Source organism: Schistocerca gregaria, chromosome 3, assembly GCF_023897955.1.
Source record: "Schistocerca gregaria isolate iqSchGreg1 chromosome 3, iqSchGreg1.2, whole genome shotgun sequence".
Lineage (NCBI taxonomy): Eukaryota > Metazoa > Arthropoda > Insecta > Orthoptera > Acrididae > Schistocerca > Schistocerca gregaria.
Window position 1 is genome coordinate 406,121,230 of NC_064922.1, and position 15,334 is coordinate 406,136,563.

General features: G+C 42.2%; 1 protein-coding gene across 1 annotated transcript in view; it reads left to right on the plus strand.

The window, feature by feature from the left end:
* Positions 1–15,334, plus strand: part of LOC126355132 (carbonic anhydrase-related protein 10) — a 2,094,013-nt gene that overhangs the window by 1,804,796 nt on the left and 273,883 nt on the right. The gene's annotated exons all lie outside the window — the stretch shown is intronic.

Consider the following 15,334-nt stretch of genomic DNA (forward strand, 5'->3'; position numbering starts at 1 on the left):
ACCTTTTACTTCAGTGCCTCCATTTTACTCCGCTACTAGCCCGTTTATAGCTGTCGCCTAATATGTATTCCCTTTCAGCTGAAGACTCGCGCTCAGCCGATCGTGTCCTTGAGTTTATAAGTGTTAGTGAGATGACATCGGTCATTTGAATCTCTTTTCCGGGAAAACAACCCCATTTCCATAGCACTTTTCTAAAATTTTCTTCCGTTTTTAGTTTCCCTCGTTCTTGAGTTCCGCCCCCTTTGCTGATGATTTACATTCCTGATTTTACCCTCCCCTGGCAACGGCCTTGCCGCAGTGGATACACCGGTTCCCTTGAGATCACCGAAGTTAAGCGCTGTTGGGCGTGTGTGACCATCCAGCCGCCATGCGCTGTTGTCATTTTTCGGGTTGCACTCAGCCTCGTGATACCAATTGAGGAGTTATTCGACCGAATAGTAGCGGCTTCGGTCAAGAATACCATCATAAAGACCGGGAGAGCGGTGTGCTGATTCCACGCCCCTCCTCTCCGCATCCTCCTCCGAGGATGACACGGCGATCGGATGGTCTCGGTGGGCCAAACGTGGCCTGAAGACGGAGTGCTTTTACCCTCCCCTAAGCCACAGAATGGGCCTTATGACCACAGCTGTTTTGCGCCCTAAAACCATAATAAAAAATGAATGCCAGCAGCAAGTTAGTTATTTGGTCTAGTAATTTTTCTAATTTTTTGGTCATACTTGTCCCATACAAAACCCTTTTTATTTTCATTACTACGACCTAGAAGTAGATACCGAAGAGCCGCTAGCAGTAGGATCAGTAACTGAAGATTCTCGATTCTCCCTCTGAAGTAATTGCACTCAGCCAATTTTATTTCTGAGGCGTTGTAATGCAGTTTCTAAATGCTCTGCGTCTACATCGAGCTTCCAGAATGGTACACTCATCATAGAGAATATTACTCCCTCTATCTTCAAAATGGTCTTCCATGCTTTTCTTCAGCACTGATTGCAGAGTGACTATTTTTTATTGTTGGAAACATGTTTTCTTGCAGACAATCGTTAAGAATATTACAAAACACAATAACTTTTGACAGAGTCACATTTTTTCTGCACCTGTTTGTTATAATGTCATAGAATGGATTAAGTAAAGGCAGAACTTCTTCTGTTACCTTCTAGCCCATTTCTTTTCTAGTTTGGTCAGAGTGCAGAAGTATTAACGTGATAATCACTGCAGCCTTTATTGGCACTATTAGCTGAAGCATGTCAGAAGTGTAATTCAAGCTGTTCTGGACGTCCTGTTTGAGCTTGAGGACCAGCAAACTAATTTGCTGTTGTGCAGCAATCAACTGTTTTTTGTCCTTGTGTGCTACGATTGAAAAGCTCGACAGTATTTTCAAATTGTGATAAAAGGTCAGATCTTTTTTCGTAGCTTCTTGCTAAAATTTAGAGTGTGAGCGAAACATAAATCATAATACTGACCGCCACTCAGCAAGGATGACAGCAGATAAGATATTTGCAACATTGTCACTAACAATGTCAGCAACTTTGTGGGAGAAAAGCCCATCTGCCATGGCGTCTTTCATGAAATTGCGTAAGTTTTGGCGGGTATGCCGCTCATTATAATTTATATAGCCATGTAATGCCGACTGATGTTCAGTCTCTTCATCTGTAATATGGGCGACAATTGCTATATAGCTTCCATTATTTCTAGACGTTCAACGATAAGTAACGAGAAGTAACGCAGATAAAGTTTGGACCTTGTTTTGTACTTCACCCATTACGTACTTGTGAACACTTGATGTTAAAATTTTCTGATAAGGATTTTTTTGACGGAAGTTGGGCCATGAGAAACTAGTTCTATCAATTTTCAGAAAAATTTTCCTACTACGAGTCGTAGAGAGTGATGATGCCCTTTAACGACCTTCTTCACAACTACAATGAGACTTCTTCGGTGTTTATATGGGGTAGTGTAATGAATCAGTTTGATTATATGGTTGCTAGCCGGCCGGGGTGGCCGACCGGTTGTAATCGCTACAGTGTGGAACCGCGGGCCCACTACGGCCGCAGGTTAGAATCCTGCCTCGGGCATGGATGTGTGTGATGTCCTTAGGTTAGTTAGGTTTAAGCAGTTCTAAGTTCTAGGGGACTGATGACCTCAGATGTTAAGTCCCATAGCACTCAGAGCCCATAGGGTTGCTAAATTTTGTTTCAGGCTATTTGTATTTCTTCAACATTTCGGACTGGCGGTGTTCTACGAATGTGCTGCTTCATACATTGTTGCGGATCTGTTACCGCAATAATATTCTTCGACACGAATGTGGTTTGAACTAATAGCAGGGAGTATAGATTAGATATTATCAGTGGTTGTCTTTCAAATGCTATTGGGAACAAAGCGTGTTTTGTTTTCAAATGCCGGATTAATTTTCCGTTTGAGTCTAATGCCATTCTTATTAATGTTGAGCAGTGGTTACATTTTGCTTTTCTTTTATCTGTGTCTTCACTAAAAAGTATCCACATTGAAATAGGTTTCCTTGTTGGTTATGTCGTAATAATTAGCCTGAAACAAAACATAGCAACCCTATAACCAGATTATGCCATAGCAAAACATTGTGGATGTTTCAATTTAATATATTGATATCCATTTTACATTACAAACATAAAGTAATTATCTAATGCAGTGTACAATTTTACTTTTTGACGCTATAGATTGCGAGTTATATTTAGTCAGACGCTACAGTGTAGAATACTGTAAAACAGAAAAATTTTAGCTCTGAGCCATGTAACTGCAGCTGGCAGACGATGAGCACGATGTGACGCTAGTTGGCGGAAGGGAAGCACGTAATTTTAAAGTCAGCGGTGCGCTTTCGCTCCCTCTCGCTATTGATCGTAGGTCTCCGGAAAAGGGTCGAATGAACGAAGAGCGAGGGATCTGGGAAGTAGTTAGCGTAGTTCACCCTTGGGGGCGCTCTTCTTTCGTGTGGACAGATAGGCTCCCACCTAAGTTATACGCGCTGGGGGAGCGTAAAAACTGACCGTAAAAAAGAAAACTAACTGTTTAATAAGTAAAGCGGAGAGGTACGTAAGTTCTCTTACTCTTCGTGTTCTTATTGATGCCTACGAGAAGAAGACTTTCCCTAGTGTCGCGACTGTACTGTAAACGCATGTTGTCACAGCATCATTAATATAGCGCCATTTCGTCTACGTAGATCATTAAGGTAGGATCTTAACCTGTGAACGCTCGCGCCTATTGTTGCCAAGCTATAAATCCCACGTAACGTTTTTCTAATAAGCATAGCTTTACGTTTTTTAGCTGAGGAGTTCCATGAAAATCTACATTTATCAGGTAAATTTCTTCTTTATTATTATCAACACATTACAAATCCCAATGAATAAATAACCAATGAAAGTAAAATGAAACTTGTGCACTGCTTGCACTAAAAATATTTCAGTTTTAAATATTTACACACATTTCAGCCTTACATTCACATCTCTCGTGACAGCCCTTCGACATAATTAAAGTAAGTTAACAACCATTCCCGTTAAACCAAAGTGAGTCCGATCAACCAACCTGTGACTTTTTAACTTCTACGACTTACGTGTAAAACATCTGGGAAAGTCGGTATTTCTTCAAAATGTTTCTGTGGGCAGTCACGAGAACTCTGAATAAGTGCTGGAATTCTGTCTAATAGATAATAGTTTGTGTGTTTTACAGCTTAGTCAATTACGATGTCTGGAAAGAATAGTTTCTAGCAATCTAGGACGTTTTTTTTAAATTTTGTTTGCCTCTTTACACTTGGAACCTGTGAGACAATATTCCAACGAGCAGTTTCTGCTGCAGAAGCTTCATTCCCAAACCATTAGGTCTTAGCATCCCTACGTTTGCAAAAAATGGTTGAAATGGCTCTGAGCACTTTGGGACTTAACATCTGAGATCATCACTCCCCTAGAACTTAGAACTACTTAAACGTAACACACATCCATGCCCGAGGCAGGATTCGAACCTGGGACCGTAGCAGTCGCGTGCTTCCGGACTGAAGCGGCTAGAACCCCCACGTTTACAATCGCTGTCAGACTAATCTGTTGCAGTATCGATCTCTGCTTGCTCTAATTGTGCGCCGGTACACGAAGGCAAGCCCTCCGTGTTGGATATTCACATCTAGTTATCCCTCTAGCCACATCACCACATCAACAGCAATTTGTCTGCCACGGTTCGCTTCCTAAAAAAAAAAAAAAGTATCTCCCATCTGACTGAACGTATCACGTGCGCAACGTAAGTCCAGGAGAAAAAAATAACCCAGTCAGATGCTAGTAGCCGACGAAAGACGCGTCCGTTGTAGGTACACAGATCAAATAAAACTGTGCCATATCAACACTTCAATAACTCTAAATGTAGTGAAATATTTCCCTAGAATCGTGAATGTTACATTTTTTTCTCAAGCGCGAGCGATCGGAGATTAAAGGTGGACGAGCAGGCGATGAAGAAAATATGCTGCTTGTCCAAAGGTTCCAAGTTTTGCTATTGCCGCTGACTTGAGAGCTGGAGACAGACGCAAAGAATGTGGTGATGCGCAAATATGGAAGATGTGAACAGTAGGCCTTCTGAGGTTAAGTAGTAATATTACGGGAGTGGTCATGCTACTTACTCAAGCCAGAACGCAGACTTACGATTAAACATGCTATGAACTAGCGAGAACTGTATCCTATTAACGTACTCCCGTTCATACAGGAATATTCGTTTATTTCTCATCAATCTGTGGTGTAACTTGACTAAGTTTAGGTCTGGAGGAAAGTGGATGGTAGTGGGGGAAATCGTAGATGAAGGCCAAAAGCTGAGCACAGTACCTACTTTCAACTATATTACACCAGTCTTCAGACTGAAGGCCACAAGAACATCATGCAGTGGTTTAAGTTTTGTTTCACAGAATGATCCGCTCCAGCCTGCAACCGTTGACGATACACGCAGTATTCAATATGGCTCCCACGCTTAATACACAACCTTCTCTACTATTTTCTCGAAATATAACGAAGTACGGCGAACTCTCCATTTGGAAACAAGCAAAAGACCCATCATCTTTTAACAGGTGCATGTTTTATGAGTCATTCAAAAGTGCTAAGGGCAGTTGACTTAGCAGGCTATACCACAGAACCACCTTCATTTATCCGTCAGTCATTATAATTTAAGTCAGATACATTCGCACGAGGCGCAGAAAACTGATTTGCGTATTCCATCCGACGAACGTGACACGTCTCTTTCGATTAACAGCATTCGATAAACCGCAGCAGAATACCGTTTCTAGAACTACCCAAAAACACTTACGTTGTTCACATAGCCCGGTATAATAAAGCCTGTTGTACCGTCAATACAGTACGGTACGTAAGGAACGTCTGATCAGGAGACTATTGGAATTACAGCGATTGGCTTTTACACCGTTGTCAGTTACCTCCTCAAAGAGACAGAAAAGATTCACCGTGACATTATAGCGGTATATCGGCAAAATATACTGTCAAGTTAAACCGAATTTTTATTGAATGCTGAGCTACACTTCAAAGTCGAAGATACATGGAACTATTTTTCCACATCATAACCAAGTCCATTGAAACAATGAATGAGGATTTCTACCAATCGTTCAATTTCTCGACGATAAAACTTCGCTCCTTGGTCACCGAGCCATTCCAATACCGTTGTGTGAACGTCCCTACCGTCGAAAAAATCTCTTTCCCCCAGATATTCTTTTAACTTCCCAAAACCATGGAAATCGCATAATGTAAGATCTCGACCTTAGGGCAGGTCTGTACCATCCACATTTGTGCGGCCTTGGTCAAATTTTTGGCTTCATTTTACTTCGGCTTAATGTGACAGTGTATTTTGCCGATATACCACCATTGTGTCACGGTGAATATTTGCACAATTTACAAATTTTACTCACAAAATCGTACTTTTCCGCTTACTCAAACTGTTGAGTAACTTTGAAAATGCCGAGCCATTTTACTCGCACACTGTGAAACACCTGTTTTCCATATCCGAACTGAAATGCCTCAACAGGACACTCGGATAAAGCAATATTTTCTGACAATGCACCGGTCTTGTTGAGCAGCGACCTTAGCGTAAGATAACATTCGTCACTTACTTTCTAAACTCCCTACGTACATCAACTAGTACTGTACATTCTTGACGTAAATGAAATGGCTCGTACTTTATAATAAACTTGTTTCCAGATATAAGCAATCTACTTCCAGTATGAATATTGGAAGTTTCCTCATACACCCTGTGTTTTTTTCCTGTTAAACAGTTTGAGGATGAAGTACAAGAGCAAAAACCTTGCAGAAAGAGAACACAGCGGTGTGTTGATGTTCTGAATTTCACAGCAGGAGGAAAACCTCATCCGTAATTGTACATCTCTGTAGCAGACTTTCTTCCAGTCTAACGTACAAAGTGCAGTTGCTCCAATAACGTATTAAGAACGTATTAAGCGTAAATATGAAAGATTAAACTAAGCGTTTAAGTTCTCTCGTTTGCTTCCTATTGCACAATCTGCACACTGCAGCACAACATCAGGACATGATCTGTTAATGAGATCGAAACCGATCACCCTAAAAAAATGTTTACTGTTGCAGAATGTGTTTTCTTTAACGTAATACTTATTGCTTTAAGCGTTGATCTTAATGAAGAGACGGTACAAACGTACACTGATAACTTACATAAAATAGTCAAAATTCAGCCCCAGTCAGCGTACTAGCTAGTCGTCAATACGTGTTGTTGAGGCTGTGCATATACGCTTCTGCCGAGATTCACTGTCCTGGGAATAAACGAACGTTAGGCGTTGCCTGGGGAACTTCTGGTAGTAGAGGAGAGCTTCATCAGTGCCGTTAGTTAGCTGGGAGTGTTCTGCTCCAGCTGTGCTACCAAAGGGCCGTACTCGTGAGCCAGGTCTCATGTTGGCTTTAATCAGCAAATTAACAGATGGGTCCCGGTGGTTCAGAACCGTTGCTCTTGAACAAATACTGCGCGACCTCAGAGGCTGACAAAATAACCGCTGCATCGAGGAAACTTTTGGATGTGAAGCAGTAGAGGCATGCACACCTAAGTGCTTACAGACGGTACAGGTTCGGTCGCTGCAAGTCACGGTTTGAATAGTAGTAACAACTGAGAGGATGCAGATCTTAGAGGATGCTGCCACTGAAAGTGAAACCTTGATTTGCATGTGTACGTCACAGAGAGATAACTAGCTTTTGAAAGTCATGTTTGAATCAATGGTGAACGTGATTATATTTCACTTGTCGTCCCATTGTTTCTGTACGCTAAGTGCTGTACCTTAAAGTACACATTAGGTTTCAGGTAATTTATGTGAAACCTGAAAGACCCCATTTGCGCAAATGAATAAAATAAGCCACTATTCGCTTATAAATTTATAGGGCAGCTCCATCTTGTGTCACTATTGCAAAACCCACAAAAAAATTTAAGGACAGAATTAGCCCATGGGTCTTCGATCAAATATTACCACAAATGAGCGATCGGTTTCAGTAATTGTTGACAGTAAGCTGTGCTCTGTCCTATAACGTGCACAGTGATCTGAGGATGGTCACCACCAATTGAAAGCGGACAGCATTCTCTGTAATATGTAGAAACAGAATTGTTTTGAACAATTACTGAACCACTGTAATCTCTGTAAGTGAAAACATCATACCTTATTATAATTTCTTGTAGCTGATCAGAACATAAAAAGAATCGAACTTTTGCAGTAATCACGTTTCTATAAATTTTCATTTGTAGAACTATTCGCTTATATATTTATAGGGCAGTTCCATCTTGTGTCACTATTGCAAAACCCACAAAAAAATTTAAGGACAGAATTAGCCCATGGGTCTTCGATCAAATATTACCACAAATGATAGGGTTCCAGAGCTACAGTACAGTCGGTGGACAACGTAGATCCCTCTAAAATGCATTGATTGTATATTCATCGTGATATTTAATTTTTGTAAATAATTAATAATACACTCCACACCCCGTACGCTATTTTCCCCTGTGGTCCCTTTATGTCTTTTCTCCACCACTGCGGAAGTAATGTGAAATCTCTCCGCTACACATTGCTTCCTCCACATTTTGTTGTATTTTTACGGTATTTCTTCTGACTGACTACACTCTGCTTCTGCTGCACAAGTTTTTATAAGACATGTTGGATATTAATTTATTAATTATAGAAAAATTAGAAAAGTAACAATAACGAAAAAAATTGTGATCCGAATGTAACGAAGCATTGAAAAATGTAAAAATTATTGTATCATTCTTGTGACTCACCGCTTTGTATTAGTCTTGCTACAGTCCGTACGCCGAAAGAAGAGTTCTCTCATTTAAAATGGACTCTGCTTGTTTGCTTCCCGCGTATACTCCGAACAAGACGTTACGAGATTTTGTGCACGTTTCTACGGCGACGCCTCATTGTTGCCGCAGCCCTATAGACGACCATTGTTTACACTCATGAAGATTCTGTACAGTCTTTTTGCTCTTCGTACGACTTTTCTTTTACCATGAAAAGTCCAGTATGTGCCACAGGTTTGAACTACGTGTCACATGGCGTAACTGTATCTGTCTCGTATAGATGCCTATGAAGCGGATGAATTTGCGTTCTCTTTTTGTTCTTGTGGATGATAATGAAATAAAGATGAAGATCTAATGATGATTATGACGATGATGATGATTGTTACGATCGTGAGACGAACGTAGAGGATGAAATCTGCTGTCCACACACACGCGCACACATATTTCCGAATGGGGAGTCGATCATAACTTTTCTGCCGGTGTTTAAAGCACAAAAGCACAGTTACAATTAATTTATTCTCGTAGAACTTAACCTTTCTTCAAAGTAGAAGATGGATTTTTCATTTTCCCATAGCACTAGTAACATCAGAGGGATTTACCCTTAGCAGAGATGAAGTAAAGCCGATGGTGGCAGCAAAGCTGTTCTCCGCGAGGAAAGAATCTGGAGCAGACGAATTGCTTACCCAGAGGTTCTCAAACATACTGTATGGGTCTGACTTCGGTGATCGATCTGACATGTATGTACACTGAATGCTCTGGTTCCAGAAGAGCAATTTTGGTGAACACTGCCATTTTGCAGGAGGAAAACCTTAACTTCGTTTGTACAGTTAACACTGAGTAGTGAAATGCACGTCTTGTATCTGAGGTATAGGCCGGTCATCTTTTAGCTTTTTGGCTTCTCGCACGTGGTCTTCTTCCCTTACGGGCGTATGAAAGTTGTTTCGTACGTGCATTTGTAGAGGGTGGACGAGCGTAACGGATGCATGTATAGTGCAGTGAGTTGTTTGTCTTATGTTATGATAACGATGATGCCAGCACTTAGTCCTCTGCTCTCGAACATCACCTAGGGGGCCCGTCAAGTTTAACGTCCCCGTCCGACGGACGGACCACCAACAACAGTGCTACGTGTCCCACTTTATGAGACACTGCGGGGAGATGTTTAGAATTTAACCGAAGACATTAGCACAAAGACTGGTAATCAGAAACTTCCCATCCATCACCACTTCTCCTCCACTAGCCGTCCAAATACTAGCAGCGAAATTTCATCCACCACCAGAATTCTAACCCGCTTACTTCAGAGTCTAACGTCACAGCAGACGTGTACGTTAGTGACTTCGGCTAAGGAGGCAGGTACATTGCTATGATCGGTCTCAGCAATCAGAAAGGCTTTCAGTTTCTTTAGTTCAATGATATTTCACACATTTTCGTCTTCTAAAACACCATTGGTTTCTAACATGAAGTAATACCCTTTTTGCAATTAACCACTTAAATATATATAGTCTATTTCTGGCATTCCTCAGGTGACTGTACGATGGATGTTTTTATATCGCTGATGCTTGCTATTACGGCTTATTCAGGCAAGAGTCTTGCTTCTTCCGGTATTGTTCTCCAATGTACTTATCCGCCATTAACACTTCGTGAATAGATGAAAGTCACCAAGTGTCGTGTGGCAGACGCTTGATGAGGGAATTACAATAATTTTCACCTTTTCCATCCCACTCATTGATGATGGACGCTACAGGTGAGACGGAATTTCTCTAATTTTACCGCGTAGGTCACGGCACAATACGTATGTTTCTGGAAGTAATGTTCATTGATCCATACTTGATGTGAACTACAGAACGGTGTGTCATAGTGGCTACAATTTTGAACTCGCATTCGCATATCTTTGAGTACAAATGGACAAAGTTGAAAAGCATTGCAAAATATGCCTTACACGGGTGTGTCCCGGGTAAACGCGTGAGGAACTGTGAAGTGTCTCCGTGATTCAAGAGCTTCACCACGGATTTAAACGTAGCCAAAGGCTTGCAGACAAAACTGAACACACCCAAAATGAGCGTTAGGAGAGCCATTCGAAAAACATTCAACGAATTCAAAAGTAAAGCTCTGTCCATCAGTCTGATACAAAATCATAATAAGTTTTGCTTTGGTGGTAAATAGTGTTTCGGATGAGGCTCAGTGACCACATGGCACCGAAACGAAGGATAACAGTGAGAAGGCGAAATTCCGTTTTGGAGGGCTGTTTCACTGGGGATGATCGCCCTGGTCTTACTCCTTTCAATCACCGCGTGAACATCAGAAGAACAGATATCGAAACAAGAGGTCGCTGTACAGGAAATCAACTAAAACCACCCAACAAAGGAAAGGAATTTTGGTCTGGTGGGATATCAAGTCGATTGTGTATAGAGTAAGCGAACGTATTTCCGTCTTCTTCTAGCAACAATATGTAGCAGATTGCTGGAGCAGCGACACAGTCAAAGTATTTGAAAAAATTCGCATCTCATACCAGTTTTCAGGAACTATCCTTGAACGGTGGCTCACAGCAATAGGCTATCGTCAATTGTTGCGGAATTTTTGAACACGACGTCGTATGCTCTGGATCTTCAAAATGATAATAATTTTCGAACTTCCTTGCTTTCTCTGACCGGTTGGTATTGTGGCGGCAGTATTTGGCTACATGTCCCTGTTTACCACGTTTATAAGGTTTTGGTAGTCTCTTCCCAGTACTCTCTCAAAATGTTCCCCTTGAACACTGGTTCTTCCCTTTCATTTCCTTGGTCACACTCTTTTCTCGTTGTAGTTTTTCCATGGCTTCGCCTGTGTTAATAGTTTCGAATCGACTGCGTCCAGTTGTCTGTATACTCTCACTGGCTAATACTCGAATAAAACACACAAGACCTACGGCATAAATTAATTGTACGGTACTATTTAACCGTTCCCTATCCGTTACTTGTGTGACGGAAAGCCTAAGTGGCATTTGATTTCACAGAATAATGTCTAGCTTGAAATACCCGCCGGCCGCGGTGGTCTCGCGGTTCTAGGCGCGCAGTCCGGAACCGTGCGACTGCTACGTTCGCAGGTTCGAATCCTGCCTCGGGCATGGATGTGTGTGATGTCCTTAGGTTAGTTAGATTTAAGTAGTTCTAAGTTCTAGGGGACTGATGACCACAGCTGTTAAGTCCCATAGTGCTCAGAGCTATGTGAACCATTTTTTTGAAATACCCAACAAGCATGGATATTTACGGTTCTTTTGTCGGAATACTTCCCCTCTAAAATGTTTCTCACTACAGGCCAATTATTCGTACTATCCGTTACTAACAATTTTACCCTAGAATCCTAGGTTTTTCAGATTTCAGATACTGAAATAATACTTTTGCATCCTCTGGTCTCACTGCTTTGGAAGCAGCATCCAGGTTTTCAATAAATTCTTGCAGTTCTCTGTTGCCACCACCAAAAGTCTTCCGAACTGAAATTAACGCATCTTTAGCTCCTGTACCAAAACCACCACTCCTGGAGGACATCACTGTATTACAAACCGAGGGACCTCATTCTTAATTCTTCACGACGCCTTGCCTTTTCTGGTACCTTGCTGCCCTCTTTCTTCCACTGATCTACTGCGCTCTGCATGTCCACTGACTCTTGGGAGCTGCTGCTCGCACCGTCCACTGTTTGCTACGCTCTCAAGCATCCCCGGCACTGCTGCTCAAGACCTTAGGCGCTTCTACTCGTGAGGGCTTCTTCTCCTTCTTTCGGTGAGACTAGGCGACACAACTGCTTTAAATTGTTTAGCTACTTCGTATGTTTATTTCATTACCATCATCACTACGCACCTCGCAAGAATCTGTGAACACTCACACAACCCACACACCCGACAACACATTTTCAAGGACGTCCGGGCACAGGTTCCATACCCCTTCGTGGCGCAATCAGGACGGTAACTACATTGTGAATTTAATTTTGTTTGTTCTCAACCTTTACAGTGTACATGAGACGCAAATAATCTCCTTCGATTGTCATGACCTTTAAATTTTCTCAGCTACCACGCTTCAGATACTGGTAAGACTCGTCCTAAGACTGACCTACTTAGAATTGTGAAGAAATGCCCTTTTATAAGTGTAACACTGTGAAATACTACGAGTGCACGATTAATTACACTACTGGCCATTAAAATTGCTACACCAAAAACAAATGCAGATGATAAACGGGTATTCATTGGACAAATATACAACACTAGAAGTGACATGTGATTACATTTTCCCCCAATTTGGGTGCATATATTCTGAGAAGTCAGTATCCGGAACATCCCCACACTGGCCGTAATAACGGCCTTGATACGCCTGAGCATTGAGTCAAACAGAGCTTGGATGGCGTGTACAGGTACAGCTGCCCATGTAGCTTCAACACGATAGCACAGTTCATCAAGGGTGGTGACTGGCGTATTGTGACGAGCCAGTTGCTCAGCCACCAGTGACCAGACGTTTTCAATTTGTGAGAGGTATGGAGAATGTGCTGGCCAGCGCAGCAGTCGAACATTTCCTGTATCAAGAAAGACCCGTAAAGGACCTACAACATGCGGTCGTGCATTATCCTATTCAAATGTAGGGTGTAGCAGGGATCGACTGAAGGGTAGAGTCACGGGTCGTAACACATCTGAAATGTAACGTCCACTGTTCAAAGTGCCGTCAATGCGAACAAGAGGTGACCGAGATGTGTAACCAATGGCACTCCCTACCGTCACGCCGGGTGATACGCCAGCGTGGCGATGACCAATGCACGCTTCTAATGTGCGTTCACCGCGATGTCGCCAAACAGGGATGCGACCATCATGATGCTGTAAACAGAACCTGGATTCATCCGCAAAAATGGTGTTTTGCCATTCGTGCACCCAGGTTCGTCGTTGAGTACACCATCGCAGAAGCTCCTGTCTGTGATGCAGCGTCAAGGGTACCCGCAGCCATGGTCTCCGAGCTGATAGTCCATGCTGTTGCAAACGTCGTCGAACTGTTCGTGCAGATGGTTGTTGTCTTGAAAACGATCCGTTACATCCATGCGGATAAGATGCCTGTCATCTCGATTGCAAGTGATACGAGGCCGTTGGGATCCAACACGGCGTTCCGTATTACCCTCCTGAACCCACCGATTCCATATTGTACTAACAGTCATTGGATCTCGACCAACGCGGGCAGCAATGTCGCGATATGATAAACCGCAATCGTGATAGGCTATAATGCGACCCTTATCAAAGTTGGAAACGTGATGGTAGGCATTTCTCCTCCTTATGCGAGGCATCACAACAACGTTTATTTAACCAGGCAACGCCGGTCAACTGCTCTTTGTGTATGAGAAATCGACTGGAAACTTTCCTCGTGTCAGCACGTTGTAGGTGTTGCCACCGGCGCCAACCTTGTGTGAATGCTCTGAAAAGCTAATCATTTGCATATCACAGCGTCTGCTTCCTGTCAGTTAAATTTCACGTGTGTAGCACGTCACCTTCGTGGTGTAGCAATTTTAGTGGCAAGTAGTGTGCTCATAATTAATGTCATATATGTGATATAAATACAAAAGCTCTATGAAATGGAAAGACTGCACAGTTTTGTCTGGAATGAATTGTCTGGTTTCGATTCATTTGATAGGATATTGAGAAACCGAGGAAACGAGTTAAGACAAGCTTTTGTTAAGGTGTCGGTCTGTAGACAGGATGCAGTTCGCCTCGCCAGTCCACCGTATGCAAGTCTCTTCATTTCTGTATAACAACTGAAACCTGCATCCGTTTGAAGCTGCTCTTACTGTACTCTTGGCCTGCTCCTCCTCCCCAGTTTTCATCAACAGCTACCCTCTCTGATTCCGTATTAGCTATACATAGAGCAACATGTTATCACATATCACTTAACCTTTTTTTGAGTCAAGTTATGCCGTAAATTATTTCCGTCACAAATCGTTTCAGTATCACCTCATTAGTTACTCGATTTACACGTCTAAATGTCAGTACAAAATTCCGCAGCAGCACATTTCTAAAGTTGTTACTCTCTTTTTGTCTGTACTGCTTACAGTTCACGTTATACTTTCATACGAGACACGCTGCAGACAAATACTTTCAGAAAAGACTTCGTAGTATTTCATTTCATATTAGATCTTAAAGTATTTCTCTTCTAAATTATTTCTCTTCTCTTTCATTGCTGTTTCCAGTTGCTCTCTATTTCGGCCATCGTTATTTTGCTGCCGAAATAGCAAAATTCATATACGAAATAGGGACTTCAGAAATTTATTTGCACAACAAGAGAGGCGATTGGCCAGCAGAAGGTACATAGTCTGGGTGTCCTGCAGACACAGTTTAGGGTTATACAGTGCATCACAGTGAGCGAATCAAATTGCGCGTAACTGGAAGCGTACTCCAAAGTTGAAATACACGGACAGTAACATTCCTGTGAGCAAGAAGTCTAAATTTCAAACAAATTCACTGTGAAATTCTCTTTGTGAATAGAAATGATTCTATGGCTTTATCGGTCGTGAGACCCGCCTGGTTGTATCTGGCCGACACGTGTGAGTCTTTCTATAAGAGTACGCTTCGGGCAGTCCCGCGACTGGTGGAGACGAGATGAATCATGAGAATAAGACACACACTGCCTGACCAAGATCGCAGGGACCTGGGTGATGCTGATTGGGCAGGAAGACCACTGACATCGACCGCAGATGACCAGGCAGTCTTTTTGGCAATCTGGAAGAACATCTGGTGGTCAGAGATTTACTAATGATGAGGACTCCTATATGGCGATTCGCGAATGACACCGTAACAAAAAAAAAAAAAAAAAAAAAAATGGATTACTATCGTCGAATAACTGAACGGTTTGTACAACTTGTCGACCGTTCTTTAAAGAATTTTGGAAAGTCTGATGAAAAACTGTGCCATTATTTGTGTCACTTTGGAGAGTAGTGCAGTATTCACTAAAATATACTTGGCCCGTGGAGATAATAAACTAATCTAAACTCCAGTTCCTGAAGGCTCAACGACACCGACCGACCGTCGTGTCGTCCTAATCCC